This window comes from Sorex fumeus, unplaced genomic scaffold (assembly GCF_029834395.1).
Source record: "Sorex fumeus unplaced genomic scaffold, SorFum_2.1 ptg000148l, whole genome shotgun sequence".
NCBI classification, from domain to species: Eukaryota; Metazoa; Chordata; class Mammalia; order Eulipotyphla; family Soricidae; genus Sorex; species Sorex fumeus.
The window spans coordinates 470,725-485,760 of NW_026606205.1; the positions used below are offsets into that span (position 1 = coordinate 470,725).

Sequence of the window (15,036 nt, forward strand, 5' to 3'; positions counted from 1 at the left end):
GGGAGGGTCACACCCAGCGATGCTCAGGGGTTCCTCCTGGCTCTGCACTCAAGAATCACTCCTGGCAGTGCTCGGGGAGACCCTATGGGATACCGGGGATTGAACCCAGGTCGGCTGCGTACAAGGCAAATGCCCTCCTCGCTGTCCTATCGCTCCGACCCCCAAATTGGCTTTAAAATCAAATCGCTTCCCTGGACTTTTCTAGCCTGTCAAAAAACCCAGACTCCTCTGACTTGTTCTCCTAAATACCCTGGAATATACTTAGATCTCAGCCACTCTAAACAAGATCTGAATTCCTAGATGAGTTTAACCTGCCACCGGGCCTTTGCACTTCCATTCTTCACTGGAATAATCCTTCCAAACTGTTTCACAAGGACTCATGCTCTTCATTGAAATTGTGTATCTTTGGGGCCGGAGCGATAGTACAGTGGGTAGGGCGTTTGCCTTGCACGCGGCCGACCCGGGTTCGATCCTTGGCATCCCATATGGTCCCCCCAAGCACCGCCAGGAGTAATTCCTGAGTGCAAAGCCAGGAGTAACCCCTGAGCATTGCTGGGTGTTACCCAAAAAGAAAAAGAAAAAAGAAATTGTGTATCTTTGCATTATCACTTTCTCTGAACCTCTATAAAAAGCACCCTGGGGTGGCTGAGAGGTCTTCCCACCCTACCCTTCCCCTCTCTGTCACATGACCCTGTTGTATTCGGGTTGCCCCTCCCCTTTTTTTTTCTTTTTGGCTCACACCCAGAGATGCTCAGGGGTACTCCTGGCTCTGCACTCAGGAATTACTGAGTGCCTGGGATCAACCGTGTGCCCACCCACCCCGCTGCACTATCATTCAGGCCCCTCTGGTTGCCCTTATTTATTTGTTTTTTGCTTTTTTGGGGGGCGGGGGGTAACACCCGGCAATGCACAGGGGTCACTCCTGGCTCTGCATTCAGGAATTTCCCCTGGTGCTGCTCAGGGGACCAAATGAGATGCTGGGAATTGAACCCGGGTCGACCGCATGCAAGGCAAACGCCCTACCCACTGTGCTATCGCCCTACCCACTGTGCTATCGCTCCAGCCCTCTGGTTGCCCTTTTATTTATTTATTTATTTATTTATTGCTTTTTGGGTCACACCCAGCAATGCTCAGGGGTTCCTCCTGGCTCTGCACTCAGGAATCACTCCTGGCAGTGCTTGGGGGACCATATGGGATGCTGGGAATCGAACCTGGGTCATCCGCGTGCAAGGCAAATGCCCTCCCCTCCGTGCTATCATCCAGCTCCCTGATTGCCCTTTTAAACCAACACACTCTCCCAACTTCCTCCCCTTTGCTTTTGGCTTTTGCTTCTCTCTCTCCCGCCTGACCTCTAATGCTAGCACTTCCTGGGGCTTAGTCCTTGGCCCTCTTTTCCAGAGGCTCAGATCAGTGATGTCATCCGCTCCCAGGGCTTAAATACTATGTAAATGTCAGCGAGTCCTAAATTTATACCGAGCTCCAGACTCATTTATCCAGAGCTTCCTTGACATCTCTCCTTGGGTGCCTAATAGCCATGCAAAGCTACTGCGACTGAAAGAGACATCTTGAATGTCTCCCACCAATCCATTTCTCTGCCGGTGGGTTCCCCACCACCCCCATCCTGGGACTTGATGATTCTGAGTTGTTCAGGTTAAAAGCCCAAAAGATCTCTTTCTTCTCCTTCCTTTTCTCACTGGCTTCGGCCCGGGATCCCATTCACCTCCAAGTCTTTTGAGTTGAGTCTGAAATATATTCCTGTGGGGCTGGAGCAATAGCACAGCCGGTAGAGCGTTTGCCTTGCACGCAGCCGACCTGGGTTCGATTCCCAGGATCCCATATGGTCCCCTGAGCACCGCCAAGGGTAATTCCTGAGTGCAGAGCCAGGAGTAACCCCTGTGCATAGCTGGGTGTGACCCAAAAAGAAAAAAAATTCCTGAATTTACCTTTTCCCTCCAGGGCTGGAACGATAGCACAGCGGTAGGGCGTTTGCCTTGCACGCAGCCAACATGGCCGACCCGAGTTCGATTCCTCCACCCCTCTCGGAGAGCCCGGCAAACTACCAAGAGTATCTCGCCCACACGGCAGAGCCTGGCAAGCTACCCGTGACGTACTCGATATGCCGGACACAGTAACAACAAAGTCTCCAATGGAGACGTTACTGGGCCCGCTCGAGCAAATCGATGAACAACAGGAGGGCCTTTACTTTACTTTACCTTTTCCCTCCACCTTTGTTGTCCTCCTCCTGGGCCAGCTAGCTTCTCTGATCTATTTATCTATTTTTTTATTATTTTGTGTCACCCCCAGCAATGCTCAGGAGTTACTCCTGGCTCTACACTCAGGAATTACTTCCGGCGGTGCTCGGGGGACTCTAAGGGATGTTGGGGATCGAACCTGGGTTGGCCACATGCAAGGCAAGCACCTTCCCTACTGTTTTATCTCTCCAGCCCGCTGCTTCTCTGATCTTTTGTTGGTTTGGTTTGGTTGTTTTTTTTGTATTTTTGCTTTTTGGGTCACACCCGGCAATGCACAGGGGTTGCCCCTGGCTCTGCACTCAGGAATTACTCCTGGCGGTGCTCAGGGGACCACATGGGATGCTGGGACTCGAACCTGGGTTGACTATGTGCAAGACAAATGCTATCGCTCTGGCCCCTTGGTTTGGTTCTGATGATTATTTTCTGAGCCAGCCCTAGTGGTGCTCAGGGCTTACTCCTGGTTCTGTGCTCAGGGATCACTCCCGGTTGTTACACAAAGGACCACATACATGCTGGGGTTCAAACCTGCCTGCAAGGGCAATGCCTTCCTATCTCTCCCACCCCAGCTTCCCTCATCTGACAGAGAGCAATACCTCAAGTTGGGCACTTCCTTTCTGCCCAGTCCTTTGCTAACGGGTCTTCATAACATCTAGGAATAGCTCTTGAGGGGCTGGAGCGATAGCACAGCGGGTAGGGCGTTTGCCTTGCACTCGGCTGACCCGGGTTCAATTCCCAGCATCTCATATGGTCCCCCGAGCACCGCCAGGAGTAACTCCTGAGTGCAGAGCCAGGAGGAACCCCTGAGCATCGCCAGGTGTGACTGAAAAAGCAAAAAAATAAAAATAAATAAATAAAATAAAAGGAATAGCTCTGGAATCCAGATCCTATCACACTCTTTGCTGCTTTACATAGCCGAGTGGCCTTCTACTGTAGCACTGTCCCACCGGCCTCCCATTGTTCATGGATTCACTTGAGCAGGCACCAGTAAAGTCTCCATTGTGAGACTTGTTGTTACTGTTTTTGGCATATTGAAAAACGTCATGGGTAGCTTGCCAGGGTTTGCCGTGCGGGCAAAGCTTTCCAGGCTTTCCGAGAGGGGCAGTGGAATCGAACTCGGGTCGGCCGCATGCAAGGCAAACGCCCTACCCGCTGTGCTATATAAATTCGGTCTTTTTTTTTTTTTTGCTTTTTGGGTCACACCCGGTGATGCATAGGGGTTACTCCTGGCTCTGCACTCAGGAGTTACTCCTTGCAGTGCTCAGGGGACCATATGGGATGCTGGGAATCGAACCCGGGTTGGCCGCGTGCAATGCTATCTCTCCAGACCCTAAATTCGGACTTTTTAGGAGAGACCCAGCCCTTCAACATGGCTTCATAAATAATGTTCCTGGGACTGCGGAGATAGCACAGCAGGGAAGGTGCTTGCCTTGCATGCACTCGACCCTGGTTCAATTCCCAGCACCCCCTGGCACCCCCCCATACATACATGAACATTGACAGAACCTTGACAGGTATGGCCCTGGGGACCCCTAAGTGCTAGTCAGGTGAGCCTGGAGATCCCTGGCAGATGGAATTACTAGGAGGGGCCCCAGACCCCCCCCCCCGAGTACTGCTTAGAAAACCCTCCAAAATGGAGTATTCCTGACACCCCAAACTTTTTTTTTTAATTCCTATTTATTTTTGTAATTTTTCCGGTTTGGGGGCAGTGCTCAGGGCTTACTCCTGGCTCTGTGCTAAGGAATCACTCCAGCTGGGGTTCGAGGGACCATACGTAGTACCAGGGATGGAACTTGGTAGGCTGCATGCCAGGCCAGTGCTCTTGCCACTGTGCTCTCTCTGGTCCTAGATGGAACTTGTTTTTTGGGGGTGGGTCCACCTGGCTCTGCATTCAGGAATCAATCCTCGGAGGGGCTCCAGGGACCTTCTGCAGTTCTGGGAATTGGACCTGGGTTGGCTACATGCAAGGCAAGTACCCTTTCTGCTCTATCTCTCCAGACCCAGATCAGATTTTTTTTTTTGGGGGGGTGGCACACCCAGTGATGCTCAAACCTTACACATGGCTCTGTGGATCATTCTTTGGGGACTCGGGGGACTGCATGAAATGTGAGGGATCGAACTGGGTTGTCCACATGAAAAGCAAACACATCACCCATCCCCCAGATCAGACGTCTTGTTTTGTTTTGTTTTTTTGGGTCACACCCAGCAATGCTCAGGGGTTACTCCTAGCTTTGCATTCAGGAATTACTCCTGGCGGTGCTTGGGGGACCTTATGGGATGCCGGGGATCGAACTTGGGCCAGCAGCGTGGCAAGGCAAACACCCTACCTGCTGTGCTATGGCTCCAGCCCCATCAGACATCTTAATGCCCTGTCTTCCCTTGCTCAGGGCCCTCTCCGGTCGTTCAGCCGTTTCATCAATAGATTTTACTGTCTTCCCAGTTCCTCACTCTCCAATTATCTTCTCTTGGTTTATGTTTGGCTTCTCCACGCCCCCCCCAAACACACACACACACACACACACACACACACACACACACACACACAGAGTCCAAGAACCAAGACGTCATTGGTCTTGTTCACTCCCACACCCCCGCGTTTAGCCTGCCCCTGCGTCTTGTTGAGGCTCAGTAAACTTCACTTGAGACCCCCATCTCCCGCCCTCCCACCCCCCGTCCCCCGGGGTTCCACCCTCCTGCCTCTCCTCTGCCCCCCACCTGCCTTTCCTCTGTCCCCGCCCGCCCCCGCTGCTCTCTGGTCCTTGCCCCGCTGAGCCTGGGCACTCACCCCGCCCCTCATCACCCCCCGCCCCGCACCCTCGTGTGATTACGGTCATTAGCTTCGCACTCCCGCCTGCCACCCGCAGGGAAGCCCGCAGCTCTGCCCGCACCTGCAGCGAGCGGCTGCGTTTCTGCCGTTTCTGCAGCGGAGCCGCTGACAGCTGCTGGCCCTCGGAGGTCAGCAGCGCCGGGCTGCGACAGCGGGAACGCGGTGCCCAGGGGCTGTGTGCCCACGTTACCATCTCCTGGGCCCCAGCCAGCGCTCCCCGCCCAGCTCCCCCACCCCCACAGGTGCTGCGTGCTGAGGACTTGCAGTAAAAGGGACTCCCTGGGGGACTTACACCCCCAGGAGGCTCGGATTTCTCAGGCGAGTGCTCTCCAACAGTGCTCTAGCCTTGGCCGTTGGGCATCATTCAGTTACTAATAATTGCCCATTGAGAGGGGTGGGAGGGAGGGAGGGGAGCAGGGGTTTAGACCACACCCAGCGATGCTCAAGCCTTCCTCCTGGCTCTGCACTCAGGAATCTCTCCTGGCGGTTCTCAGGGGACTTTATGGGCTGCCGGGATTGAACCGGGTCAGCCACATGCAAGTCAAATGCCCTCCCAGTTGTAATATCGCACTGGCCCTAGGCATTATTTCTGGTGATTGTTTTGAGAGACAGGGGGACTCCCAAGCATCACTAGGTGGTCTGGGGACCCTCAAGACGATCATCGGTTCTGCGAAAGGGCTTAAGGGTATGAGGCTACTCAAGTTCTACAGGTCTGGGGATACCAGAGACACCCCAGCAATGCTCAGCACCTCCAGAGCCACAGCTGGTGATGCTCAGGGAAGGGTCCATGTGGTGGCAGAGATCAAACCGGGGTGGGACACTCGCTAGGCTTGAACCCTAACTACCAGGCTCTCTCCAGGTCCTCTTGTGATTATTTATTTATTTATTTATTTTTGCTTTTTAGGTCACACCTGGCGACGCACAGGGGTTACTCCTGGCTCTGCACTCAGGAGTTACTCCTGGCGGTGCTCAGGGGACCATATGGGATGCTGGGAATCGAACCCGGGTCAGCCACGTGCAAGGCAAACGCCCTACCAGCTGTGCTATCTCTCCAGCCCCTCTTGTGATCTTTTAAATTTGATTTTTTTTTTCCTCTTGGGTTGGGTGTGAGGGTTTGAACCACATCTGGCGGTCCTCAGGACTTACTCCTGGCTCTGCACTCAGGGGTCACTCATGGCAGGGCTCAGAGGGCCCTATGGGATGCTGGAATTGAACCCAGTTCAACCACAGGCAAGGCAAAAGTGCCTTCACCCCTGAATTATCTCCCCAGCCCTTATATGGTCTTTTTAATTTTGTTTTATTTTTTTAGCTTTGGGACCCTCATCTGGCAATATTTAGCCTCTACTCCCATTGTTTAGGGGTCCCTCCTAAGGATGCTGGGGACCATGAGGTGCTAATAATTGAACCCGGGGCTTTTGTATGCAAACCACTTTGAGTTATTTCCCCTTCCCCTAGTTCTTCTAGTCTTATTTGTTTGTTTGTTTGGGCCACACCCAATGATGCTCTACACACAGGCATTTCTCCTGGCAGTCAAGGAACCCCATGGGATGTAGGGGATCGAACCGGGATCATCCGCATGCAAGGCAAGCTCCCTCCAGCCCCAGTTTTTCTAGTTTGATGTAGGCATTCTTTTGGGGGGTTGGTTGGTCTGATTTTTGGCAGCACCCAGCGGTGCTCAGCATTTACTCCTAGCTTTGTGCTCACACCGGGTAGGCTTGAAGAATCATGTATGGTGCAGGGATCAAATCCAGACTGCATGTACTGTCTCTCCAGCCCCCTCGTTCATTCTTTCAACAACATTTTTTTTCTTGCATCACACCCGGCGATGCACAGGGGTTACTCCTGACTCATGCACTCAGAAATTATTCCTGGAGGTGCTCTGGGGACTATATGGAACACTGGGAATCGAACCTGGGATGGCCGCGTCCAAGGCTAATGCCCTACCTGCTGTACTATCACTCCAGCCCCAATAACTATTTTTTTTTTGTTTGGGAGTCACACCCGACACTGCTCAAGGCTTACTTCTGACAGTGCTCAGGGGGTGGTAGGGATTAAGCCTGGGTCACTCGTGTACAAGGCAAGCGCCCTACCTGGAGAGTACCCTCAACGATGATGATGATGATGATGATGATGATGATGATTTTTGCTTTTTGGGTCACACCCGGCAATGCCAGGGGTTACTCCTGGCTCTGCACTCAGGAATTACTCCCGACAGTGCTCGGGGGACCATATGGGACGCTGGGAATCGAACCCGGGTCGGCCACGTGCAAGGCAAACGCCCTATCCACTGTGCTATCTCTCCAGTCCCAATGATGATTATTTTTGAATACCTTCTACGTGTTGGGGGCTGTCACAGCCCGGGAGAACATGACTAGTCACCCTTTCCTTGTGGAACTCCAACCCTAGTGAGGGAGACAGTGGATGACAGAGCCACTGTTAAGCCCGAGATTCCAGGTTCCCAAGCAGTGAGATGAACAGAAACACTAACTTGATCATGCAAAAGCAGAAGGAGTTTTATTCCAGTATACTGGGGCTGGAGCGATAGCACAGCGGGTAGGGCGTTCGCCTTACAAGCGGCCAACATGGCCGACCCGAGTTCGATTCCTCCGCCCCTCTCGGAGAGCCCGGCAAGCTACCGAGAGTATTCGATATGCCAGACACAGTAACAACAAAGTCTCCAATGGAGACGTTACTGGGCCCGCTCGAGCAAATCGACGATCAACGGGAGGGCCTTTACCTTACCTTTACCATACTGGGGTCAACTATCTCACCCACAGAGTGGTCTCTTGCAGCAGCAGTTTATATAGGGTTTGATTACATAAGCAGTACATGCCTTATTGTTTCAAAAAGAATCTTACTTAGTTACCAAACAAAGGTGTTTTGGCAAGTGTCAAAGGGTAACAGTGGTTAGGCAACAATTAATAATTTCCAGTAGCACTGTAGCACTGTCCTCCCATTGATTTGCTCTAGAGGGCACCAGTAACATCTCCATTGTGAGACTTGTTGTTACTGTTTTTGGCATATCGAATACACCATATGGGTAGCTTGCCAGGCTCTGGCGTGTGGGCAGGATACACTTGGTAGCTTGCTGGGCTCTCTGAGAGGGACAGAGGAATCGAACCCAGGTCGGCTGCGTGCAAGGCAAATGCCCTACCCACTGTGCTATCGCTCCAGCCCGATAATTTCCAGTATTGGTACTAATTTAAGATTATTTAGACTTCCCGTTTTTTTTAGGGTTAACAAAAATCAACTTCTGGGGCATTATGAGAATTGATTAATTGAGCCCACCAGGAACTTTCCCAGGTGGGTTCAGGTTGGCTAGTTACGCATTGTTTTATTGCTGGGAAACTGAATCTGTTTCAGTTCCAGGAACTGAAACTGAGGCCTAGCTGATTCTTCTCATTTCTGCCGCCTGTCATGGCGTCAGTTTTTGCCCTTGCATCACAAACATCTGCCAGTGTTGATGGATCTGCCCACACCCCACAGCCTCAGTTTTGGATATATATATATATATATATATATATATATATATATAGTTTCACTGTGAGACACAGTTACAAAGCTTTCATGTTTAAGTTTCGGTAATACAGTGATCAATCACCCATCCCTTCACCAGTGCACATTTTCTACCACCAAAATCCCAAATCCCCAGTATCCCCCCCACCCCATTCCAAATCTTCCCCTGCCTGTGTGGCAGATAATTTCCACAATACTCTCTCTCTCTACTATGATTCCATTCAATATTTCGACATCAGTCCCACCACTACTCAAACCTGCCGAAAAGGCAATGCTAGACATTTGTTACACATTGCTTGTTATGGATAGCATGTAATATTTTGCGGCCACGCGCTCTAGGAATTCTAAAATTTTAAGAATTAGGGTCTGGAGAGATCTCTGCAGTGAGCTGTTCGGTTCCAAGATTTGTGAGTATGTGTCTCTGGATCTTGGCCATGCAGGAGCTTAATAAGTGTGTGTGGGGGCGGGAGGGGGGCTTTTGTAGGCATCATCTCAGAGTCCCATGGGGGCAGGGAGGAGAAGAGCCAGCTCCTCCCCTGTCCCATGAGGCCTGGTGTTTGCCGCTTCTGGTCCTGCCTACCTGGACTTTTTGTTGGGTTCTAGAAGATGGCGGCCGTTGGGATTCCTAGGGGGCAGGCGGAGGAATATTTTTTTGGTGTGCTCTCTCTGTCAGTATATTTTTTTGGTGTGGCCTGGGTTGTTTGGGCTCACCTAGCAGTGTTCAGGGGCTTCTCTGTGTTTGGGAACCACTCCCAGCAGTGCTCAAGGCACCATGTAGTGCCACAGATGAAACCCAGGTTTCCAGCATGCAAAATATACCTTCCAGTCCGTGGAACTATCTCTCTGGAGCCCACTGGCAGTATTTTTCATTAGTTCTGGGTTCATTTGGGATCCCCAGTATTGATCCAGGTAAAATTCTGTTTCCTGTCTAAAACCCAGTCTAGTGTTGGAGCCATAGGACAACAGGTAGGGTGTTTGCCTTGCACATGGTGACCCAGTTCGATCCCCATCAGTACATATGGTTCCTGAGCACTTCCAGGAGTAAGCCCTGAGTGCCAGGAGTAAGCTCTGTGCATAGGCAGGTGTGGCCTGAAAAAAAAAAAATCTAGGCCCTACGAATAGAGAGATAGTACAGCAGGTAAGATGCTTGCCTTGCACAAGGCCAATCTAAATTCAGTTCCGGTCACCCCATTATGGTCTTCCAAATCCCACCAGAAGTGATCCCTGAGCACAGAGCCAGAAGTAAACCTTCATCACCACCGGGTGATGAAGTCCCAAGAAACAAATTTAAAAAAAAAATCCAGGGGCTGGACCGATAGCACAGCAGGTAGGACATTTGCCTTGCATGCAACCAACCCGGGTTCAATTCCCACCATCCCATATGGTACACTGAGCACCGCCAGGAGTAATTCCTGAGTGCATGAGCCAGGAGGAACCCCCGTGCATCACCGGGTGTGAGCCAAAAAGAAAAAAAAAATCAGAGACCAGAGTGATAGCACAACAGGTAAGGTAATTTGCCTTGCATGCAGTCAATTTGGGGTCAATCCTTGGCATCTCATGTAGCCCCTCGAGCCCCGCCAGGAATAATTTTTTTTTTTTGCTTTTTTTTGGGTCACACCTGGCGATGCTCAGGGGTTCTCCTGGTTCATGCACTCAGGAACTACTCCTGGCCGTGCTCAGGGGACCATACGGGATGCTGGGGATCGAACCAGGATCGGGCCACATGTAAGGCGAACGCCTTACCTGCTGTGCTATCACTCCAGCCCCAGGAATAATTTCTGAGTGCAGAGCCAAGAGTAAGCCCTGAGCATCACTGGGTGTGGCCCAACAGCCAAAAAAGGAAAATAAAAAAAAATTAAAAAATAAAAAACCCAAAACATCCCATTCCTTCTACTGAGTACATCTTATTCTCAGCCAATAATATGGCTTGGTGCTTCTCTGGGAAAACAGAAGCAGACAAAAGAGAACTTCCACCACACCCAACTCTCCTTCCGTGGCCTTTTCAGCCACCCAAGTCATCACTGCACTGCACCCAGGCTTCACTGAGTGACAGCAACACTCCAGGCTTCACTGATTGTCCCCAGCAGCTTGGTCGTGCGCTGTTCGTCCTCCTTATGTCACCTTCCCTCCGGCGTGGCCCTTTGCTGAATTGCTTTTTAAACTGCAAAGTTTCCAAAGATGCTTTGGTCGCTGTAGTCGCAACTTTCCCCTTGCCTCTTTCTCTCTCATCAAACTCCAGCTCTTTGCCTTTTGTCATTCATGGTGCTGAATTGGTAAGATGGTCACAGGCACAAAATATTTAAAATTTACAAAAGGTCTGTAGTGGAAGTTTCCATCCATGATGTTCCGTCTTTCCGAGCCTGGCCTTATTTGTACACTATACCTCATCTGTGACTCATTTGTACACAGTCTTCCTTTCTCTCTCTCTCTCTCTCTCTCTCTCTCTCTCTCTCTCTCTTTCTCTCTGTTCTCTCTGTCTCTCTGTTTCTCTCTCTGTCTCTGTGTCTCTGTCTCTGTTCCTCTGTCTCTGTCTCTCTGTCTCTCTCTGTTTCTCACCATCTCTCTCTGTCTATTTTTCTCACTGTCTCTCTGTCTCTCTGTTTCTTTCTCTCTTTCCATCTCTGTCTTTCTGTCTCTGTGTCTCTGTGCCTCTCTCTGTTTCTCACCATCTCTCTCTGTTTATGTTTCTCACTGTCTCTCTATCTCTCTGTTTCTCTCTTTCCATCTCTGTCTCTGTCTCTCTGTCTCTCTGTGTCTCTCTGTCTCTCTATGTCTCCTTGTCTGTCTCTGTCTCTGTCTCTGTCTCTCTCTCTCTCTCTGTCTCCCTATCTGGGATCAAATCCCCAAGCAGTAAACATCATAGTATGTTGTTGATCTCCAGTGCCCCAGTCCCTTGGTCTGTCACTGTTTTGCACTTTGCTGCACTCAGTTAGCTAGTGTTTTACTGAAGTCTTTTTTACTGTTGTTGTTGCTTTGCTTTTTGGGTCACACCCGGTGATGCGCAGGGGTTTCTCCTGGCTCTGCACTCAGGAATTACCTCTGGCAGTGCTCAGGGGACCATATGGGATGCTGGGAATCGAACTCGGGTTGGCCGCGTGCAAAGCAAACGCCCTACCCGCTGTGCTATCACTCCAGCCCCCTTACTGGAGTTTTTGTCACTGTCCTCCCTTTGTTCATCATCCATTGGAGACTTTGTTGTTACTGTGTTTGGCATATCAAATACATCACTGGTAGTTTTCCAGGCTCTGCCGTGTGGGCGAGATACTCTCGGTAGCTTGCCGGGCTCTCCAAGAGGGGCGGAGGAATCGAACTTGGGTCGTCCATGTTGGCTGCGTGCAAGGCAAACGCCCTACCGCTGTGCTATCACTCCAGCCCCCTTACTGGAGTTTTTGTATCTCTGCTAATAGCAAGACTGGCTTGTCCTTTCCTTTTTTTCTGGCATTTTATGGTTTGGATTTCTTTCCTGATTTGATTATCAGTGTAATTCTGCCCCCATCGAGTGGGTTGTGCAGAGTCTTTTCCTATCTTTCTAGAAAAGTTTTTATAGATTAAAAACAGGGACTTGGGCTGGAGAGATAGCACAGTGGGTAGGGCATTTGCTTTGTATGCGGCTGACCTGAGTTCGATTCCCAGCATCCCATATGGTCCCCTGAGCACCGCCAGGAGTAACTCCTGAGTGCATCACCAGGTGTGACCCAAAAAGCAAAATAAATAAATAAATAAATAAATAAACAAAAATAAAATAAAATAAAAATAGGGACTTGAGAGAAAGTACAGGGTAAGGCCTTGCATGCAGCTGACCAGGGATTAATCCTGGGCACTGCATATAGTGCATATAGTCCCCCAAGAAGCCTCGCCAGGAATGATCCCTGAGCTTTGAGATCCCTGAGCACCACCGAGTATGGCCCTAAAACTATATATATATATATATATATATATATATATATATATCCTATATGATGTCATATGGGATGCTGGGAATCGAACCCGGCTAAGCAAATGCCCTACCTGCTGTACCATCACTCCAGCCCCTATGATGTCATTCTTAATTCTTTTCCTTCTTCACCTCACAAACAATCCTTTTGCAGGGCCGAAGAGAGTACAGTGAGTAGGGCACTCACCCTGCATGTAGCCGACCAGGGTTCAATCCCCAGCACCTTGTAAGGAGTGATTTCTGAGAGCAGAAACAGAAGTAAGCCCAGAGCACAGCCAGGTATGGACCCAAAACCAAAAATCAATCCGATAAAATCCCAGTTCTGGGGCCAGAGAGGTAATACAGTAACTACGGCTCTTGCCTTGTATGTGGCTGACCCAAATTGATCCCTAGTACCACACATAGTCCCTGGAAAGTTCTCTGAACAGAGAGAGATGTAAGCCCTGAGCATGGCAGGTGGGACCCCAAAACAAACAAAATCTTTGCTCCACTGTCACCTTATAAGAGGTAAGTTTCTTTATTACCTTATGGGCTAGAGCAATAGCACAGCGTGTAGGGCATTTGCCTTGCATGCGGCCGACCAGGTTCGATTCCTCCGTCCCTTTCGGAGAGCCCGGCAAGCTACCGAGAGTATCCTGCACGCACAGCAGACACTGGCAAGCTTCCCATGGCGTTTTCAATATGCCAAAAGCAGTAACAAGTCTCACAATGGAGACGTTACTGGTGCCCGCTCGAGCAAATCGATGAACAACGGGAGGACAGCGCTACAGTGCTACCCTATGCAGAGCAGAAACTATTTTCTGAATTCTCCATCTCCAATCTTTGTTCTGTCTTTTCCTTTCCTACCCTGGTGTTTCTCAGGACGATAAAATATACATATTGCCTGAATCTTTCCCACAATGCAGCTATCAAGAGGCACAACGGTAATTTCTCTCTCGGCTTTGTGGTTGGAACAATTTCCTGGCAATATGAGGTGTTCGGTATACACTTTCTGAATCATTGGTGAATATTTTATTATGTGTCTGACTCCTTGGATATTAGTCAGGTTTTCTGGCTTTGTTTTAGTACGTCTTGTTTTCTATATTTAGCACGAAAAACAGCACCTGGTATAACAGCCTTGAACATAGCTGTCACTTAGTAACACCAGAATGACTGAGCGTTACATCTTAGATTTTGCTTAAGTTGAATTTCCAGCCCTCCTCCAGCTGCAGAGCTTTTGTTTTTGTTACTGGGGGCCTGAGGGCCACACCCCATAGTGCTCGGTGAATATTCTGGGCTCAGGGGTCACTTCTGGTACTCTAGTACTTCTGGTACTCACTTCAGAGGACTTCATGCGATGCTGGGGTTCGAACCAGTGTCAGCTGTGTGCAAAGGCTTAAGCCCAGGGTTCTCTCTCTCTTGATCACTTGATCACTTGACTTCCCGTTAATCGACGATGTGCTTGAGCGGGCCAGTAACGTCTCCATTTGTTCCTGTCGCGTGCTAGTGTAGCCCAATGGTGTCTGTTCGCTCTAGGAACACGAAGAGCCTCAAACTGACCGTTCAGGGTCTTGATGAAGAAGTCTGACCATCTGGTAGGTGGGCAGCCACGCGGTCTTTTGACGTTCCGTGGAATCCAGTCAGTAACGGCTCTAGTCCAGCGGTCGTCTTTAAATCTCATTACGTGACCAGCCCATCTGAGTTTTGACACCTTAGCGAATGAGACAGCGTCCCTGATTCTTGATCGTCGACGGAGGTCGGAACTCCGGATTCTTTCTCTCTCTAGACTTTTCTTTTTTGTGTATAGGGATCGGGTTTGGACCACATCCATGGGTGCTCACGGGTTATTCCTGGCTCTGTTCTCAAGGGTGACCCCTGGCAATGCTCGGGTTAAACTATACACGGTAACAGGCCAGAGCTGCCTGTATGCCTTATTCTTTGTACTATCTCTCTGGCCTCTGTTTCAAGGGAATATTTTATACAGGTAGAAGGGAGAGGGGGGGACTTGAAACTTCTAACTTGTAGAAAGACCCAAAAGAGATGCCCTTAAATAACAGTTAATATATCTGAGCATATTGACAAAGGAGCAAAGGCAATATAATGGAGCAAGGGTATTATCAACCAGATGATGCTGAAACAACTCTACATCCAAGAAGGAAGGGCCTACGAGAAGTACAGCAGGTAAGGCACTTGCCTTACAATGCTGCTGACCCAAGTTCAGTCCCCAGCACCCCATGTAGTCCCCTGAGCATGGCAAAGTATAAGCCCTGAGCACCACTGGGGTTGGCCCCAAAACAAAAACAAAAGGAGGAAGGTAGGGAGAGAAAAAGAGAGAAAGAAGAATAAAGAAGAGGAAAGAAGGAAGGAAGGAAGGAAGGAAGGAAGGAAGGAAGGAAGGAAGGAAGGGAGGGAGGGAGGGAGGGAGGGAAGGAGGGAGGAAGGAAGGAGGGAGGGAGGGAGGGAGGGAGGAAGGGAGGGAGGGAAGAAGAAAAAGGAAGGAAGGAAGGAAGGAAGGAAGGAAGGAAGGAAGG

At 50.1% G+C, this 15,036-nt stretch overlaps 1 protein-coding gene across 1 annotated transcript in view; it reads right to left on the minus strand.

The window, feature by feature from the left end:
- ZNF384 (zinc finger protein 384) overlaps positions 1 to 15,036 on the minus strand; it is a 168,242-nt gene that overhangs the window by 38,797 nt on the left and 114,409 nt on the right. The window lies entirely within an intron of this gene.